Source organism: Herpailurus yagouaroundi, unplaced genomic scaffold, assembly GCF_014898765.1.
Source record: "Herpailurus yagouaroundi ecotype Mexico unplaced genomic scaffold, PumYag 190, whole genome shotgun sequence".
Classification (NCBI taxonomy): Eukaryota; Metazoa; Chordata; class Mammalia; order Carnivora; family Felidae; genus Herpailurus; species Herpailurus yagouaroundi.
The window spans coordinates 28,597,963-28,616,787 of record NW_024412421.1 but is presented as its reverse complement, the minus strand read 5'-3'; the positions used below and the strand labels follow the sequence as shown (position 1 = coordinate 28,616,787).

The 18,825-nt window shown below is 46.2% G+C and overlaps 1 protein-coding gene and 1 long non-coding RNA gene across 3 annotated transcripts in view; one reads left to right on the top strand and one right to left on the bottom strand.

The window, feature by feature from the left end:
- WWOX (WW domain containing oxidoreductase) overlaps positions 1–18,825 on the bottom strand; it is a 988,815-nt gene that overhangs the window by 820,444 nt on the left and 149,546 nt on the right. The gene's annotated exons all lie outside the window — the stretch shown is intronic.
- On the top strand, positions 761–5,121 carry LOC121009995 (uncharacterized). Its single transcript, XR_005780947.1, has 3 exons — positions 761–1,099; positions 2,657–2,718; positions 4,769–5,121. It is a non-coding gene; the product is annotated as an uncharacterized LOC121009995 (long non-coding RNA).

Here is an 18,825-nt window from a genome sequence, read left to right as displayed (position 1 = left end):
CTTGTTACAGAGGATTTTTAATACTTTCACTAATGCCCACATGACACGTGGGGCCAATATATTTGTTCCTTCGGGACAATCACCTGAAAAATGAAAGCACCCGAGAAAAGAGGAATGAAGTTTTATAAAACGAAGGATAAGTCATGTTTTTAAGTGACCTTATTTCATCTCCAACAACTCATTCCAAATATGGTCTATATTTATGTTAACACAAAAGTTCAGAAATTTTGATGCAGTGGAGGGGAAAAAAAAAAACACGTGCACTTTAAAGTAACAAGCAGATCTAGGTAGACAAGAGATTCCGAAGGCCAGCAATTGAGGAACTGAATAGATAACAAAAAAACTCTTTTATTAAAATCATTCCAGTCGAGAATCAGAAATGCTTTATAATCAAAGAAGCCGCTGTTTTGAAGAAACCATTATCCAGGGAAAAGTAGGAGGAGGTTACCAAGAAAATGTGCTTGGCTTCTTGAAGAGGGGGGAAAAAATCTAATGGGAACTGAGTGGTCCAACTCCTTAAACCAGTGACCCTGCCAATGTATGCCACTCCCCACCACCACCTAGTAGACGACTCGAACACCTCCTACGTGCAATGGTTGTTGGCTTAAAAGTTTAAAGAGCTAACAAAATGTTTTAACGAGATACAAATCTCAGAGATCATTAATCAATATGTTCAATGTTATTTGTGATAATTCATCATGACATGATATTAATGGGTTACTGTACCCTTCAGAGGTGAGATTAATGCAAATGAGCTGCCACAATTAACTTTACTGCTCCCAACTCACAAGAATGGACAGATGATTATAAATGACAACTATATGTCAATTACAATATCCAATAAAGTGAAGCTTAGAGAACAATCCGTCTCCTTTTACTGCTCTTCCTTGACGTAGCTGAATTTAGCTCAACCCACTGTTGTCACAATGTAGCCATTGTTTGGAGGAGGGGTAAGGGGTTTGGCTTGGCTTTCCACCACCCCCCTTTTTATTTTAATTTTTCAGTTTCTTAAGAAGTGGTTCAAAAATACCCATGTAAATACATTTTCTGAAGGAGGAGAGCCACAGGAAACCAGGAATAAATGCCTCATTCATTCTATGTGAGTTAAAGAAAATTGTATCCATTTTCAAATTGTAGCAGCAAGGCCAGCAAGGAAATCACCTACCCAGCTGTGTATAATATATTTACTCAATTAAGGAAGGAAGACATTAGCACAGCATCCTGAAAAGGCTTGAGTTTCACTAAACAAAAGTTATTAGAGGATCACTCTGTTGAAGTAAACAGGTCGGAAGGTGGAAAAGCGGGTATGAGGCCATTGGCAGAAAGAGAGGTTTAAACTTCTTAAAAGTGTAGACCCACACTTGGGGCGTCCATTAATACCCAGCTACGGACACTGCCTGCAGAGTATTTTGATGCCAAAATCCTTCTTCCTTCCATGGGTAGAGGGCTGAGAGAAGCCTCTCTGGTGCAGACCAGCCTATTACAATGCTGCCTCCTAACCGCAGAAGCCCTCACTGGCAGGTGCACCCAGTGGCTCTTGAGTGTTGGCTGCTAAGCCACAACTACCCGCTTCTGCCTCACCTGGGGCTGTGCCCACTAAGCCTCCTTCTCTGGCAGAGGCTGGCTAATCACTGCCTGCCAGCCAGCCAGAGCCTTGTGTCAAGCAGCATCCACGCTCCAGCTTCATACTCCAGAGCTCCGCATGGGCGCGGGTGGAAGCCGGGCCACTCCCCCTGCCCTATGCCATTGTCCTCACCCCCCTTCTTGCGAAGGCGCAACGTCCCAGATCAACCGAACGAGAAGCCTGCCTTGAGCTCTGCTTCCAGGAAGGAGCTGCTGTGTGACTTACAGAGGCCCATACTTTGCCAGTCATCGATAAGAAACCACCCGACGCACTCCTTTTCTGAAGCCATACTCAGAAAGGACTTCTTCCTGAGGTCTCCAGAGACATCTAAAAATAAAATTATAACGCAAGACTGTAAAAGGTTCACAGTGGAGTCCGGAAGCGACACCTGGGACTGTCCAGGATATAAGCCCATGTCCTGTCTGTGGCCAAAATGGCACTCATTTCTGCATTAGGGAGCTGGGCCTCCCAGACCCCACGTAGGGCCAGGCCTTGGGACCAAAGAACCGCATCCTGTGGGTCATAAGTGATTCAGGGGTAGCACATGCCTCAAGCCAGGCCCATCCTATTCTCGCTGCGGCTTTTGTGTGGGGACAGTGAGGGAAATGGCTTCTTGCTGCCGCTGCGGAAGGGCCAGTCCCTATCAGTGGCAAGCTTGATCCCCGCTCAGAAAACTCTCTTGGAAGAACACAATTTTTAAAAAAATCAAAATCAAGAGGTTAAAGACGGGGCCCTCATGAACCACTGAGCCCAATCTGGACCTCAGCCCCATGTTTTCAAACAGCCCAGTGTCTAAAAATACATGTTGAAATGGCTGAAGAAAGAAAGAATAGCTTTTAACACGTGAAATATTACATGAAATCCAAAGCCTGGTCTCCATAAGTAAAGTTGTATTGGAGCATGGCCACACCTGCTGGTTTACCCATCGTCGTTGTGGCTCTTCTTGCTACAGAGGAAGAGGTGAGTGAGTATTGTGACAAGAGACCACATGGCCCACAGTGCCAAAAATATTTATTATCTGTCCTATTACAGAGAAAACTTGCTGACTTCTGCAGAAAACTCTACATTCATGAGCCGAAAATGACCCTTTCCAGGTAAGCTAGTTTGAACTCAGACTCTTTCATGTACAAGAAGAGCATCCTGAATAACTATTCGTAGCCCCTCCCTCGAACCCAGACCCCTCTGCCCCCCCCAGTCTGTTGGGGATCCCCAATATAAAGAATCAATATACAGACCAACTGACTGGTTGTTTCACCTCATCCTTAGAGGTTATTGCAATTTTTTTTTTTCACTGAATGTCACAAAGTATTGAAATGTTCACCTTAACACATGCAAAATACAGAAAATCAACCATTCCAACTCATGGGAAATTCTAAGCCAAACACTGAAATATAAAGTAGATTAAAGGTGGGGAAATAAACTTTTTTTTTTTTTAAGGAAAGCATTTTATTTTTGAAGTTTATTTATTTATATATTTTTTGAGAGAGAGAGAGAGAGAGTGCGTGCGCACGAGCGAGCAGGGAAGAGGCAGAGAGAGAGGGAGACAGAGAATTCCAAGCAGGCTCCCCACTGTCAGTGCAGAGTCCAACGTGGGGCTCGAACTCACAAACTGGGAAATCATGACCTGAGCCAAAGTGGGAGGCTTAACTGACTGAGCCACCCAGGTGCACCCAAACTTTTTTTTTTTCCATGTACTTGAAGAACATACTGAATCAGAGAGGAAATCCCACCACTGCCAAAGTGTGGCCCCCGATGGGGAGAGCCTACCGTGGTTAGCCGTAATGGACCAGAACATTCTAGTCTCGGCTCAAGAAACTCAGGTGCCTGGTGAAAACACAGTGTGACTTTGATGACTTTTACAGAAGATCGCCACGAGGCGAGATGGGAGTCATCCCCTTCGTTTCTGGTTTCCTGTGTTCCATCAGGAGATAGTTGCAGGTCAGAGGGTCTCTTCCCTCTTCCTGGCTATGCTCACCTCTGTCTCAGGACAGGAGCAGTGATCCCCGTGCAAAGAGATACAGGCTGCCTCCCCGGACCCCCTGCTCCGTTAGCTCGGGCTTGTCAGGAAGGTTAAGGGCCAAGTCATTTTCTTTTGTGAAGACTCAAGGGCATCTCACTTTTATTTTAACAATATGAAGACAACTTCTGTTTCCTCCTGTAACCAATCTGCCGCACTAGATCCTCACAGCTCTATTTCATTTTCCATGCGTTCTCCTGGCATGGGGCATAAACAGGCAAGACAGCACCGGGTAAATCACGGCCAGCAGCAAAGACATTCTCTCTAGGGGATGAAGGCTCCCATTTAGCATCTTAACTCACTCCCTTTTTTGGAAACACCGAGTCACAAACGAGTCTCTCAAACCGAAGAAATTGAAATTGATTTCTTAGGGTAATAATTAACCTTGGAAAAGAACTACGAAAGGTTGCTTATTAATTATTTTTTGTAATATACTTTGGGAATATTTCCTTTTTTTTCATAAGAGATGGAGACAAAAGTAGACACATTTTATGATCATATAAAATGTTATTGGATTCCTATTTTATGGGAGAATGAAACTCACTTAATTTGCAAAATGCTCGATATGAGAGGGCAGGGCTCTCCCCCCCCCCAACCCCCCCCCCACACACATAGCTTTTTCAAGACCCTTAAGTACATCTTTTTTAAAACAACACAATCCTTCTGTTACTTATTTTTCAACACATAACTGCAGTAGAGTTTTTAATACATTTGTCCCTATTTAAGTCTCCCACTGTTTTTTCCACTTATTCAAAAAAGAAAGTCCTTTTCATCAGAATTGCTTCCAGGGCACTCTGGTGACGCCCTCATTCTCTCCTCAGGATGGAAACAGGAACGGTCACTAAGAAACTTGTTACTATCCCAAGTAACGAAAACATGGGAGCTAGCATGATACTATAGATACAGAGGTGGATAGTATATATACAGAGGTGGATACTATATATACAGGGGTGCATACAATATATACAGGGGTGGATACTATACATACAGAGGTGGATACCATGTATACAGAGATGGACTTATGTCCGCAAGCAATTTAATCCACACACATGCGCGCGCGCGCGCGCGCACACACACACACACACACACACACAGAAACTGCCAAGACCATTCTTTTTTTCCTTTAGGCACCTGCAAAGTCCTCTAACATAATCACAAACTCATCAAGGTACAAGTTAAATCACGTAACAGACAATGCCCCAGATACTACACGTCTGTTGGATCACCAGGGGAGAACTCCAAACATTAAGAGGCTAAGAAATGTCCCCCAAAGAGGTAAGAGGTAAGATTATTCAAGGTGTCTTACTTTTCCCTTCCTTTGGTGGTTGAAAACATTTTATTCTGCACTGTTTGCAGGGAGGGGGTGTTTTGTTTTCTCCAAAGAGACAGACAAACACAAAAACAATTGCGTGGAATCAAGTTACGCGAACATCACGGAACTGCTTCTTGAAGCATTCCAAATATACGTTTTTGCTAATTAATTAACAAATTCAAGCTGGTTAAATAAAACCTTCTTCCAACACCTCCTATTTAATTGCAGTTTGGCACCAACAAATATATATCAAAATTATAGTATTTCCCCTGACAGGAAGCTCCTTCCTTCCACACACTATTATGACTCTCTGCAGAGTAAGCCAGAATTGCTGACAACCTTGAACACTGCGACAACAATATTACTATACTTGGCAAAGAAGTGCCCTTGCGGCGAGAGAAAAGCTGTAATTTTGACTGTCACTTCACATTACACTAGATATTATTTCACTGTATACACATGCACACACTCACAAACTCTTAATAGACTACAGTTTTCGCGCTGTCTGCCTTTCCAATATAAATGGCAATATAACACCAGCGCACCGCCAATGGAATCCCGGCGAGAAACAAATGGTTTGCATTATGGAAACATCGTCGGAGGATGCCTTTAAAGGCATATTTCATTCCTTTGTCCCCTACTCATGCCGGGTACACCCCAGCATCAACTTCGTAAGCTAATTGCTTTGATTATCAAAAGAATTTCAATTTTTTTTCTTAACCTCTGTAGAGGACAAGGTTATCAGTAACAAATCCTAGGCTTGAAAATCCCCATGACATGTGGCCAAGGAGGCACCACATGATTCTTAACGTTTTGGACACTCTTCAAGTCCGATGCCTGATTTGGAGAATTTCCAGATTTCAAAATGCATCCTTCCCGTGCATTTATTCTGCTTTTCTCTCGGCGAGGAGGAGTCTGTTAAGGGGCAGCGACCACTGGCCACGTCGCTGCTGAACCAAACTGGCACACGCACAGCGGCCCCCACAAATGCCGCAAACTCTGCACACCGTCCCTACCAGAGAGCAGAGCGTGTCTCTGCAGAGAACTGAGTGCAACATATGCTTCCTCCCCTCTAAGCTCACGCTGAAGCAGATTGGGCCGGGCTCCCTACTGGGCCCTGCCTCCACCCCCAGCTTTGATTTACAAGATGGTATGGTGACATTCCCTCTATCTGTCCAGGGCAAGGAATTCTGTGATGTCAGTGGGAGCTGCAAGTGGAGACCTCCCCAGAACCCAGAGCAGAGGTCAGGAGGACCGAAGAGGTGGAGGAATGTGCAACGTGCCCCAAGGAGAGATGCTAGGCACGGCGGGGAGGTGGGGAAGGGCATGGCTCTGGACCTCGCCTTTAGGAAGGGGACCGCCCCTCCTATGCCCCTGGGAGGAGAGCCACGGAAAGCCCGGGCAGCCAGGCTATCCGACAAGGAGACAGGAGCTTCTTTCTCTACTTAATCGCTGCCGTCCGCCCCCACCTCACTCCGATGTTCTTTTCTACCCTCAGATGAGTATTTCCAAATATTTAAATAAGATATAAACTCAACTGCACTGAATCGAGGGGAAGCAACAGCCAACTCTTTGCCCTCCATCGAGGGAACGCACCCGAAACTTCACCGTGTCTGCTGACCACACCAAATTTAACAAGGTTCGCAAATGAACTGGAGTAAGTTTCCCACAGTGACACATTAATAATAAGTTCCTTATCCCATCTATCCCAAGCCATGAATATGTAATGTTATAAAATGAGTCCTTTTCACACAACAGAACCTCAGACGTGAATAAATAAAAACTATCCATCACAAGCCTGTGAAAAATTAATGAGAGTTCGGAGACGCGAGGAAAAATGGGGACTGAGGAGAGATGGCCCAGTTCATCAAAGCCTCCCTAACTTTCGGGTGGTAAATATACTCGCCCCCGCCCCTCGCGCACTGCCAGGTGAGGGCACACGACAGTGACGGTCCACCCCACCCGCTGGGGTCTACTCAGCATCTGAGGACTTGGCTGCAGCACGTCACCGCTGGGGTCACGGCCACACACACTTGACCCCCATATTCTGATGGTGACCCCACCCACAGGGGCGGGGCCCGGGGCCTCTTGATCGAATTATTTATAGTTCACGACCAACCTGCTTCCAGAAGGATCTGAGGTTGCTCACGGCCGTTAGGAGAACGGAAAAGCAGTGGGCTGCTGTAGGCACAGCTAAATGCTGGGAGACGGGAAAAGCCCTGACTTGTCCGTCTTTCCTACGAGTTGCTAGGGACACGTGGCACTTGTCATTTCCATTGTCATTAGCAGCACCGTCAATGCCACTCACTGGCAATGTGCCCTCGGCCATGGCTGTGCTGGTGCCATGCATAGATGAGCCCTCAATCTCTCAGTCTTACTCCATTTGACCGACTGGGAGACTGAGTCTGGGATTAAGGAACTGAACTTCCCCACAACCAGAGAGCTGCTGGGGATCACACTCAAAGAAAGGGGGTTCTCACCCGGGGCTACTCGTTACCACTCACGGGATCGGGTGTCCTGATACAGCTTCCGTAACCTCTCATACCCACTAAAGGGCCTCTGATGGACAAACCACTGGGGGTGAATGTCTTTTTCACTGGATTTTTCTGGGGCTGGAAGTGTTGTATCGAGGGACAATCGCCATAAGCAAGATTCCACAATGAACCGATCGGGGCAATCCTGTCGACCCCTCCGAGCCCCGTTCTTCCACCTTCCACTCCAAAGAAGAGACAGTGAAGTACGTGGTTAATGCCACCGTTACTCAGAGCACCCTGGGCTGTTTTGTTTTTAGCTCTCCGCTTCTGCCTGGGGCGACTGCCTCACCACCCTCTCCACCTGCCTAAATCAGTCATCCCTAGAGATGCACTTTTGTGTCTGTGACTCCCGGCGTGGCTGAAGAGGCCCTCCTCCGCTCCACCAAAACACTCGGCACACTCCAGCAGGGAAGCCGGAGGCTGCAGGTGATGGCTGTGGACCAGCCAGGCAATGTCAATGAGGAAGGGAGGGCAGGTGACACCCCAGGGTGTGTCACCCCTGGGGTGACACCCCAGGGACGGGCGAGAGTGAGCTGACCTGGAGTGGATGCCCCCTGTCCCTCCAACTATGACAGCCACTGAGCCCAGCTCAGCTCTGCGAAACCTGGGGCCAGGGTTCCCGGAACACTGGCAAGTTGTGGGGGGAGAAACCAAGAATCGACGTTTTGAGAAAACGTTCACCATTTCAAAAAAGAAGGGTGCCTGGGTGGCTCATGCAGTTAAACATTGACTTCGGCTCAGGTCATGATCTCACGGTTTGTGGGTTCGAGCCCCACGTCGGGCTCTGTGCTAACAGCTCGAAGCCTGGAGCCTGCTTCGGATTCGGTCTCTCTCTCTCTCTCTCTCTCTCTCTCTCTCTCTCTGCCCCTCCTCCGCTTGACTCTCAAAAATAAGTAATTGTTAAAAAAAAAAAAAATGAAACATGAGGGCCAAAGAAACACACTTGCAGGCTGGATTCAGCCAGGGTTTAGATCTATAGTCAAATCTTCTCTCCGCAGGGAACGCTGTGTCAGCCACATGTAGGCAGGGGCCTACCACAGGGGCAGCACTCACTGCTTCCCGACCTGGACTGATTGACATGGTAACCTGAAACTAATGGACCAGAAGCACAGGAAATTAATACAACCAAAAACAGACCAAAAAAGGGGAAAAACCGTCGGGCTACTTTTGAGAATGTTACTTTTCATCTCTGCAGCCAGTAGGGACTCGGTATACTGCGGAGGGCTGCTTGGGAATCCACCAGGCACTCAAGGAAAAAGGATTTCTGTTACTTTGCCTTCCCCAAAGAGAATCCCCGATCCAGGGAAGGAAAGCAGTGAGGGACAGGTGAAACAAGAAGTCATCGGGCTGAGAGTTAGCTTAGTAGTTAAAGTCCAGGGTCTAATACGCCAGGAAGGACACAGAGCCTGAAGCCAAAACACCGGACTATGCTAGAAAGTAATCAACCCCTGGTCTCTGAGGCACAGAGACTCAACATCCTTACTCTGATCAGCAACACGGAATACCTGATGCGAAAAGATCTCATTCTGCCAAAATCCTACAGGGCTCAGGGGCGCAGGAAAGGTACAGCTCAAGGAAGACAGGAACTATGTACTGTCTGAGCTATTAAATGATAGAAAACTATGTAAGGTATGAAATCTGCAAAAAGAGGGGAAGCCGACCTCTGACCTCAAGGGAGTTTACAAACCAGTAGGGGAATCATGAAGAGTTCAGAAACTAATATAATACAATGTGTTATATGCTAAATGCACCAAAGACCAAAAAAAAAAAAAAAAAAAAAAGGCATTTGGAGGGTAGGAAAAGGTGGTGCTAACTCTGAGCAGCTACAACCTTGAAACACAAAGGGTTTCAAAGCATGGGCAGGAGTCAGACATCAGGAGACAGGAGGATGGTAGGGGAGGGGGCAGGGAGGGTAAAAATGGGGAGTGCCATCCCAGCAGAAGGAACAGCAGGAAAGGAACAGAAGCAAGAAAAGATTCTAGTTCAGCTGAAGTGCAGGGTACGATGGGAGAGTCTGTTAGGATGTTAGGAATGTATTTGCTTGTAATTTGAAAATCAGCCATTTGCAAGGCAAGCAGGACACCTCAGTTAAATGCGGGGTTCTCCAGTCCAAATCGGCCAATACAATCATGCCAGGACAAATTCCTTTCCGTCCGCATCCCTGAGTGCCAGATCTAAATCTAGATGCCGACAGATCACTTCCACTTGGAGGCCTCACAGGAGCCTTGAACCCCACACGCTACCGTGGACTCCTGTGTTCCCATCCACTCCTTGTCCTACATCCCACATCATGGATGGCTCTGCCATGTACTCCACGGTCCACGGATCACTAGCCTTCACCCTTCTTTCTCCACTGGCCTCGCATACCACCCCCTACAGGTGTTGACCATACTGTGCTGCTTTCACCTCCTTCCTACCTCCCAAACCGTCTCCTCCACTCTGTACCCAGTGCAACCACGTTTGTGCAGACACCTCTCGCCTGGGCGACCTGAAGCATCTGCCAGCAGGCCGCTCCGCCCCCGTTTCTCACCCAGCTGCCAGTATGGACACCTGCAAGGCAGGTCCCATAATTTCACACTTCAGCTCCAAATTCCTTCTGTGGCTTCTATGGATGCAGGAAAGGTCTACTGAATGAATGAGTTGTCTGAATACATGCTGCTCTCTGTCTGGTCCAGTGGAGGCCAGGCTCAGGGCAGAAAAACACTTCTGTGCAGAGCTGGAGAAGGAACCAAGTGAGTTAATCTGATTTCCACACCACCCTTCAACACTGCTCCTTGGGAGAAACTTAGCAGGTGCAGCTGAATGGGGAAGACGGTGGGAGAAGCTGACTGGGACCAACTCAGGGAAGAGTTAGATGCCAGCAAGTTTGGACTTGACTGCTACCCAAGGGGAAGCTCATGAATGGTTTTCATTGTGTGGACGCACCCAGATCTCTACTACGGTAAGGCAAAGGACAGCATGAGAGGAATCCATTTCAGAAGGGATCGTGGGAGGTGCAGTGACAGTTCAAACATTCTGCCACTGACAAAAGTGAGACACAATGCTCAGAATTAGAGTGGAGATGGGGGGGGGGGGGGTTCCAAGAAATTGCCAAGGAGAAAACACCTGCAGTCAATGACCATCTACTGGGGTGCCTCTGAATTTGAGATGGAGCCCTGATGACAAACACTCAACTCTTCACTGTACCTGCTGCTGAGGACATCGCCTTGTGGAGGTGGAAGGCAAAACGAAACCATGCTGCCCCATTTCTCACTGGCTTGACCTTTCTAATTGCAAACAACAGGCATAGAGTGTCATGGAGAAAAACAGCATTGTTCTTATTGTGATGTAGCGTTATTACTCTAATTGCCCTTAGGAACAGCTACAATGTCGTGGACATTTCCCATCACCCACGTAAGGTGCTTGGTGCTTTACAGGAACATCTCATTCAGTCTTCAGAAAGCTTGGACTTACTCTGCAGGTGATAAGGTAGACGCTATTATACCCACAGCGGCAGATTCAAGAGGGCCACAAATTCTTCGACACTTCTATCTCGGAGAGTGGGTGTATGTCTGTTCCCCTTGAATCAGAGTGGGCTCTGTGGCTGCTTTGACCACAGGAGTAATATCATGCCAGTCTCTAGGCCCAGACCTTAAGAAACTGCCAGCTTCTGCATCCTGTCCTTTAGAACACGTTCTCTGGAAGCCCTGAGTCACCACATAAGAAATGTGCCTCCGTTAAGACTGCCATGTCAGAAAGCCACGCACAGGCGTGGGAGGCGAGAGGCCCAGGTGACCCCAGTATCCTAATCACCCCCGGGAAGGTGCTATGCATATGAGTGACCACCCTAGACCAGCTGAATGCCAGGAACTCATCCACCAACAGAGCGCCACTGAGTGACCTCGGTCAACGCCACAAGGAGTAGAAAGATTCATCCAGTTGGGCCAAGGCTGAATTCCTAACTCAGAAAAACCACCAGACAAAATGAACTGGTTGTTGGTCTAAGCTTCAAAGTTTACGTGTAAGGTGTAATACAGAAATAAATAAATCCATTTTCTTTTTACAAATAAGCTAGCCGTGGCTCCAAAAGTTTGACGAGCTTATCAACGGTCTCCTGGCTAGGATGGGAACCTTGCTCTGCCTGACACGGAAGCACACAATGTGTATTAGTTAATCCCTGAAAAAAATAAATAAATAAATAAATAAAGCCAGACAGAAAAGGCAGACTAACAAAATTCCCCAAGCTCTTTGGACTGCGTGCTCACAAAATGCCTCACCAGGCCCCTCCCCCACCCCCCGCCATTAACTTGGTAGAAAAGGTTTTCACGGCTGGAAAGACTGAGCTCCGTAATGACCAAGAAGTAAAGGCAAATCTGAGGACAAGACACAATCACTCATCCCAAAGCCTCCTCCTCAATGGGGCAAACAAACACTGAGCTCCCATCAGGAAAACAAGAAAAGGGGACATTTAACTGAATTACTACATGCGCTCTCTGCCTACACCTAGATTTGGAAGAACTAAGAGCTGTAAAATTCTCATGACTGGCTCCCAGGATCTTTTGAGATTTCCAATAATATTCAAATGCTAAAGCAGCCCAGGGGTGATAAATATGGGCATGCTTCTAGGTTACAACAATATGAAACTTCAGCAGATTGTAGTTTCTATGAACGAGACGCTGGAAGCAAGAGTGAGTTTACACGGGCTTGTGATTTGCTCTGACAAGATACACACGCTCATTCCTTCAACCTAAGCAAAATTCCCAAGACTAAAGCAGATTTGAAAGTCAGGTGGACGAGAAGACCATCTGTGGATGGGATGATACATAAAATCATCAAAAGTATTTTTTTTTTAAATATGACTCAAAATGACATAGAATAGCATCCACAGATCTATTCTCAGTTACCCGGAAAATGGGATTTAAAGTAATGGGCTTAATATGGGTGGACTTCCAGAGTTCTAGGAGATAACATAAAAATCTTCATTTAGGGGCGCCTGGGTGGCGCAGTCAGTTAAGCGTCCGACTTCAGCCAGGTCACGATCTCGCGGTCTGTGAGTTCGAGCCCCGCGTCAGGCTCTGGGCTGATGGCTCAGAGCCTGGAGCCTGTTTCCGATTCTGTGTCTCCCTCTCTCTCTGCTCCTCCCCTGTTCATGCTCTGTCTCTCTCTGTCCCAAAAATAAATAAACGTTGAAAAAAAAAATTAAAAAAAAAAAATTGTTTAAAAAAAAATCTTCATTTAATATCAGATTATCCCAGATTAAACAAACAAAAAAGTGTAAACCACTAAAGACTGGTAGGACTATAAGACGATGGGGCCTTTCAGAGCAACTGTTTTACCCAAACAAAAACAAGGAATTTGACAGTGAATCTGCTTAAGTTTCCAAGGAAAAAGTATTCTACCTTTTGTTTTTTGTTTTTTTTTTTAATTTTTTTTTTTAACGTTTATTTTATTTTTGAGACAGAGAGAGACAGAGCATGAACGGGGGAGGGTCAGAGAGAGAGGGAGACACAGAATCTGAAACAGGCTCCAGGCTCCAAGCTGTCAGCACAGAGCCCAACATGGGGCTCGAACCCACGGACTGCAAGATCATGACCTGAGCCGAGGTTGGACGCCTAACCGACTGAGCCACCCAGGCGCCCCTGTTTTTTTCTTTTTTTATAATGTTTATTTTTCACAAAACATTTTATAATGTTTATTTTCTCAAAAATAGAGATGGGGCGGGGGTTGGAGGGGAGCAGAGAGAGAGGAAGACACAGAATCGGAAACAGGCTCCAGGCTCTGAGCTGTCAACATAGAGCCGACGCAGGGCTCAAAGTCATGAACCATGAGATCATGACCTGAGCCAAAGCCAGGTACTTAACAGATGGAGCCACCCAGGCGCCCCAGCTACCTTTTCACTTCCAGCTCTCTCACGATGGATCGAGGGATATGGAGCACCTTAAGATTCCTCTTCGGTTCCCTTTTATGTCCCATTTTAGAAGATACATCATCCTTAAAGGGGCCAAAGTATCTAAAGACCAGACAAATGTCCAAAAAATACACAGGCCCATCAACGTAGAGGAAGTGATTTATAACCAACATGAAGAATTAATTTAAGAAAGCTGTAAAATATTCCAGCTCGTCACTTTGAAAATGGGCCAAAATAATGGCTGCCTTTGCTGTAGAATACGCTGTGAAAAGAATATCAGCGTTGGGGCCAGACGGACTTGGGATCTGAGTCTTGGGACCAATGCTGATGGGGACACAACTTTGGGTAAGGCTTCACGCTCGCAAGAACTTCCATGTCTAGATCTGCAAAAGGGAAGCCCACCGCAGAGGGCTACAAAGAGCACGGAAAGGCACCTAACACGTGCAGAGTAAGAACTCAAGGATTTGAGTACCCATCATAGTGAGGCAACAAAGTGTTAAGAACACGGGCCTCAGAGTCTGGCAGCCTGGGTTCTAAAGGGTTACTGCCACCATTCATTTACCAACTGTGTGACCTTGGGTAAGTTAACCAGTCTCCCCATTATAATTCAGGAAAAGACAGTAATAAAGGCACTCTTGTGCTCACCTGTATGAAGAGAATGGAAGTACGCACCTCACAGGACAGCTGTGAGGGTGAAGGGCACTAGTGAATGGACAGTATACATAATTAACAGTATTTCAGTGTTTGCTGTTATAACTGTTGTACCTTCGATGTATCAGACGCTGTACTTACCGCTTTCTCCATATCAGCGCTTAGCACATTTTTCCTGTAACGGGCCAGTAAATGCTTTAGTAAATACTTTCGTCTATGGGAACGTATGTGGTCTCTGTCACATAGTCTTTGTTTTTATATTTTTGTTTGTTATATTTTCATGGGCCTGGAAAAGCAGGCTTGTGGGCTGGATTTAGCAAGCAGGCCACAGTTTGCTCATGCCTACCTAGCTCTTTATAAACTCTGTTACTGATTTGGGAATTTTCAAACTGTGAAGAATCTAAGATTTCACCCTATTTGTAATCTAAGTAGCCAGCTGCCACGTGTTGTGAGAGCTAGTAGAAGACACGAGACTCCAGGGTCGGATACGAAGTACTTGTTGCTCACAAGAGTGCAAACAGTGCAAAGTCCATTTCGGCATCAGCTCCAGTCACCTCTGTCCCCCGGTCCCACAAGGCTGATGTAGAACAGGTGGATGCTGTGCCCTTACTGGGTGTGAGTCATGGAAGAGAAACAGTGAGATGAGGAATCCAAATCTTTTATCAAGCAAATCAACCTCAACTTAGTGCTGGAAGAAGACATTATCTTCCATATACTAGACAGCAAACAACCCTCCCCTCTGCTCCCATAGGAAACACTATCTCTATCTTCCTGTGTTCTTTACTCCACAGAATTCCTTGAAAAGACAGTCCAAAATGAAAGCTGTCACTACCGTTCCCAAGATGTGCAAAGCCAGGAGAGACCAGAGGAACTCTGTTTCCCCACAATGATCAGCGGAAGAAAAAAAACAAAGCTAACTAACACTAGCTTAATCTGAAGATCCTTCCTCTGAACTAATCAAGCAGATTTATATTTTCTAAACAGTGCTCTCATGAAAAGGAAGTTGGCCATTTCAAGGCTCATGCCACTGAGATTAAAAGTTAGATCATACACATCTTTTCTGCTGAAAAAGTGCCTTTAGTTAAAAACAGAAACCAATTTGTAAATGTGAATTAAATGCATACTCTGCAAAAAAAAAAAAAATCTGGTGAAAGGGGAAAAAAAATTCTTACATGTAGATATAAATGTTTCCTGACAGACGTAAATGAAAACTAATATGGTGACATTTTTCAAATTAGCCATTGGAAAACACTGTGTCCGTGTGTGTGTGTGTGTGTGTGTGTGTGTGTGTGTGCGTGTGTGTGCTTTAAACAGCCTAAGCATTTTTTCAGTTAGGTTGGTCTAGGAAAGTATTTATGAAAAGGATAATAAATAATTAATTCTACTGGCTAGGAGCTTCAACTCCTTTCTGCTCCGACAATATACATTGAAATGCTGTTTAAATTATAGGAGCAAATTGATTCAAAAGGCTTCCATTAGTGAGCTGGCAAACAGGTTTGAAGCTGGCTAATAAATTTTAGATAAAGATATAGCCTTTGATGAGGACGGCAACGCCAGAGTGCTGAACTCCGAGTCACCAGTTTGTTAAACGGTGGCTGAAGTCTAGATTTCTCCCTGTCTCATAACTCACTGTGTTAAGCATCGGCAGAGACAAACCGGAGTGCCTGCTGTGTGCACAGAGGCTGCTTACGGGGCTCAGAATAACATATGATCCAGACCTTCCTCAGTGTCCCTTCCCGAGTCTCTGTTCTATCAGGTTTTCCAGCACATTAATCAAGGATAATTAGGCCCACCTGTGACATAAAAAGTTCCACCTATGATATGCCTTGCAGCCTGAAGTCATGTCTGAGATATCTATTAAGAAAACTCCTTCATCAAAATCAAGAAATTATGTATGAAGCTCTTAATTCCATTCGGACACATGTCCTTTCAGCTGGATGCAACCTGCTGGCCTAGATTACAGAATATTATGCAACTATTAAAAAGAATATGTTGCAACTGTACTTACTGGCTGGAAGGCAGATCTTGTATACTATCTAGGGATGGGAACGTATGTGTCCACTTACTTTGGAGAAAAAGAACACACTCTTCAGCGTGTGTGTTACACATGTGAATGTGAACAAAGAACATGCAAGAATACACCAGCTATTAACTATGACTACCAGGGAAGGAGGCAGGGTTGAGGGGAGAAATACAGAGTAAAATGAGGGAGTTTAAGTCCCCCTGTATACAGATCTATACTTAAAAAAAAAAAAACAACTGCTCAAATAAACATGCATTTCTTTTGTAATTGAAAAAAAAAGAAATGTAAAACCAAAGAAACAAAATTATAAGACGGGCAAGCCACTTATTCTCTTCACTTATTTCTACCTGGCTCCTTTGGGGAACCTGCTCAACGGCTGGACTAGCTTTCTTTCCATCCTCCCTTCCACCCATGTAACCCACTGACCATCCTAGGAGATGGTGGGCTAGGAGGACGCAGTTTGGGAATCACCTAAACCTGGAAGGCAATTCTGGCTCTGCGTGGTACTGGGTCGTGCGCTTCTTCTCCTGCAAGTGCAAAACTATTGCTGGAGCGACCGTGAAGGCAGGCAGCAGGATCTCAGGACAGCCAGCTCTGGGCAGAATAGGCCATGCTCAGCTGTAATGGTGAATTGGGCTGATAACACTGAAGCCCGTGACAGGGAAGTGATGACAGAGGACTTCAAATGTATACAGTCTCAAGTTTGCTCCACTTACCGATGGTGGGGAGCAGAAGCGTTTTTTTGTTTCGTTTTTTTGTTTTAAGGAATACCATATTCTCCTTTGCTCCATTCCACGAAGTCATTTATGCAATGGAGACTGTGTGGTATCCCAGCCCTGCCACGGGAAAGGCGGAATTTACAGATGAAAATCCCAGAGAACTTTTCCTAACTGCACAGGGACCTGAAGGAGCCCGGGTGAGTAGGAAGAAGGCCCGCCAAGGCCAGTTTCTGAAAGAGACCATGGCCAGTGGGCCCCCATGGGCCTGATGCACATGCCTGGGTTTCCCAGCCGGTGACTGCATTCCTCGGGGGCTCAGCACTCACAAGACCCTGCAAACGCCACCCTCAGCAAGGCACACAAAATGCGTTCCCATCGGACCGCCTCCGGGAAGACTCATCAAAGTTACTGACACTTAACACTCACCTTCAAATTTTAATGGGCTACAAAATAAAATACCCAGATTGTGCAAACGGAGAAAATGAAGTGAAAAGTTAGAGTTATCCATTTTTAATTAAGTTCTTAATTATATCACAACAAAACAAGCAATTAATTTCCGCTCGGCTACATTAACCACTCCACACTTAAGCAAGGCCGAACGACTAAAAAGTATGTTCTCTTCTGGCTCAGATAAACAGAAGATAGAAAATTACATGTGTGTGCATGAGGGAGAGAGGGGGTGAGGGGAGGGGCAGAGAGAGACGGATGGATGACGGGAAACAGTAACTGGCATGTACCCAGCATTTATCAGGTACCAAGTGATGTTTCAAGTAATGAGTCTAGCGACATGTGGTCATTCCTAAAGCTAATCCTCACGCAACCCGCAACCCGATGCAGTGGGTACAGTGTTACTTCCACGTGACTGATGAGGAATCTAGAAAAGGAAAATCAAGGTGCTCGCAATGTTGTTCCTGCAACGAGCCAGTGCAGAGACAAGACGGACTCGTGGTCTAACCCCAAAGCCTTCTGGTGACTGCTACGCTATCCTGCCTTCCCAGGAAAGCAACAGAGAAGAAGAACAAAGGCAGATGTGGGAAGCTACAGGAGGGGCCACCAAACCTCTGCCAAGAACCAGACAGTAAATATTTTGTGGGATTGGGGGGCCATAAGGTCTCTGCCCCGACCACTGAACTCTGCCATCATGGTGCAAAGGCAGCTACAGACAACGTATAAACAAAGGAGTGTGGGGCTGTGTTCTAATAAAACTTTATTTACAAACACTGAGGTTTGATTTTCATTTAATTTTCACGTGTCACAAAACACTATTCTTCTTTTGATTTTTTCCTCAAACATGTAAAAATGTGAAGCCACCCTCAGCTCTCGGGCTGTACAAAAACCCACAGCAGGCCAGAATGGGCCCACGAGCCGCTATTTGTAGGCCCCTTTCCGTTAAGGCCAATACAACGTAAGGAGATGCGCTTGTTTAGGCTTTAACATCAGACAGGCCTGGGGCTGAGTTCTGTAACCTTGGGCAAGCTCCTTCACAGCTCTATGCCTCAGTTTCCTCGCCTTTAAATGGGGTAACAACACCTACCACATCATTTTGTTTTAGAAATAAAATTACACATGAGGCGAGCCCAGCGTTGTAGGACACAGGACAGACAACTTCCTTAGGTATCCCGTTCCCTCGACAAAGCACTTACGGAGTCCCTATCTTCCGCCAGGAACTATTTGAGGAAGTGGGGAGGCAGCTGTGGAAGAAAAGCAGACAAAACTTTCTGCCCTCATGGAGCTGTCCTTCTGGGGCCAAGTCCTCCCCCGTGGGTGGGCCCGGCCCCCAGAAGAATGAGCCAAGACGCTGGGGTGCTGTTCTGTTGTTAACCATTCCTTCCAATGTCTCCCCACCTGCAGTGCAGGGGGAGTCTCAGGTAGGGGAGAACACAAAGATGAACACTGCATGGATGTCAAAGAACTCCCACTGTTTTGAGGAATCGGGCAACAATTATGCTCCCTTGGGATCCGGGATGCACGAGTAACAGAAGCAGTGAAGGGGCACCCGGGTGGCTCAGGCGGTTGGGTGTCCGACTCCTGATTTCAGCTCCGGTCACCACCTCGAGG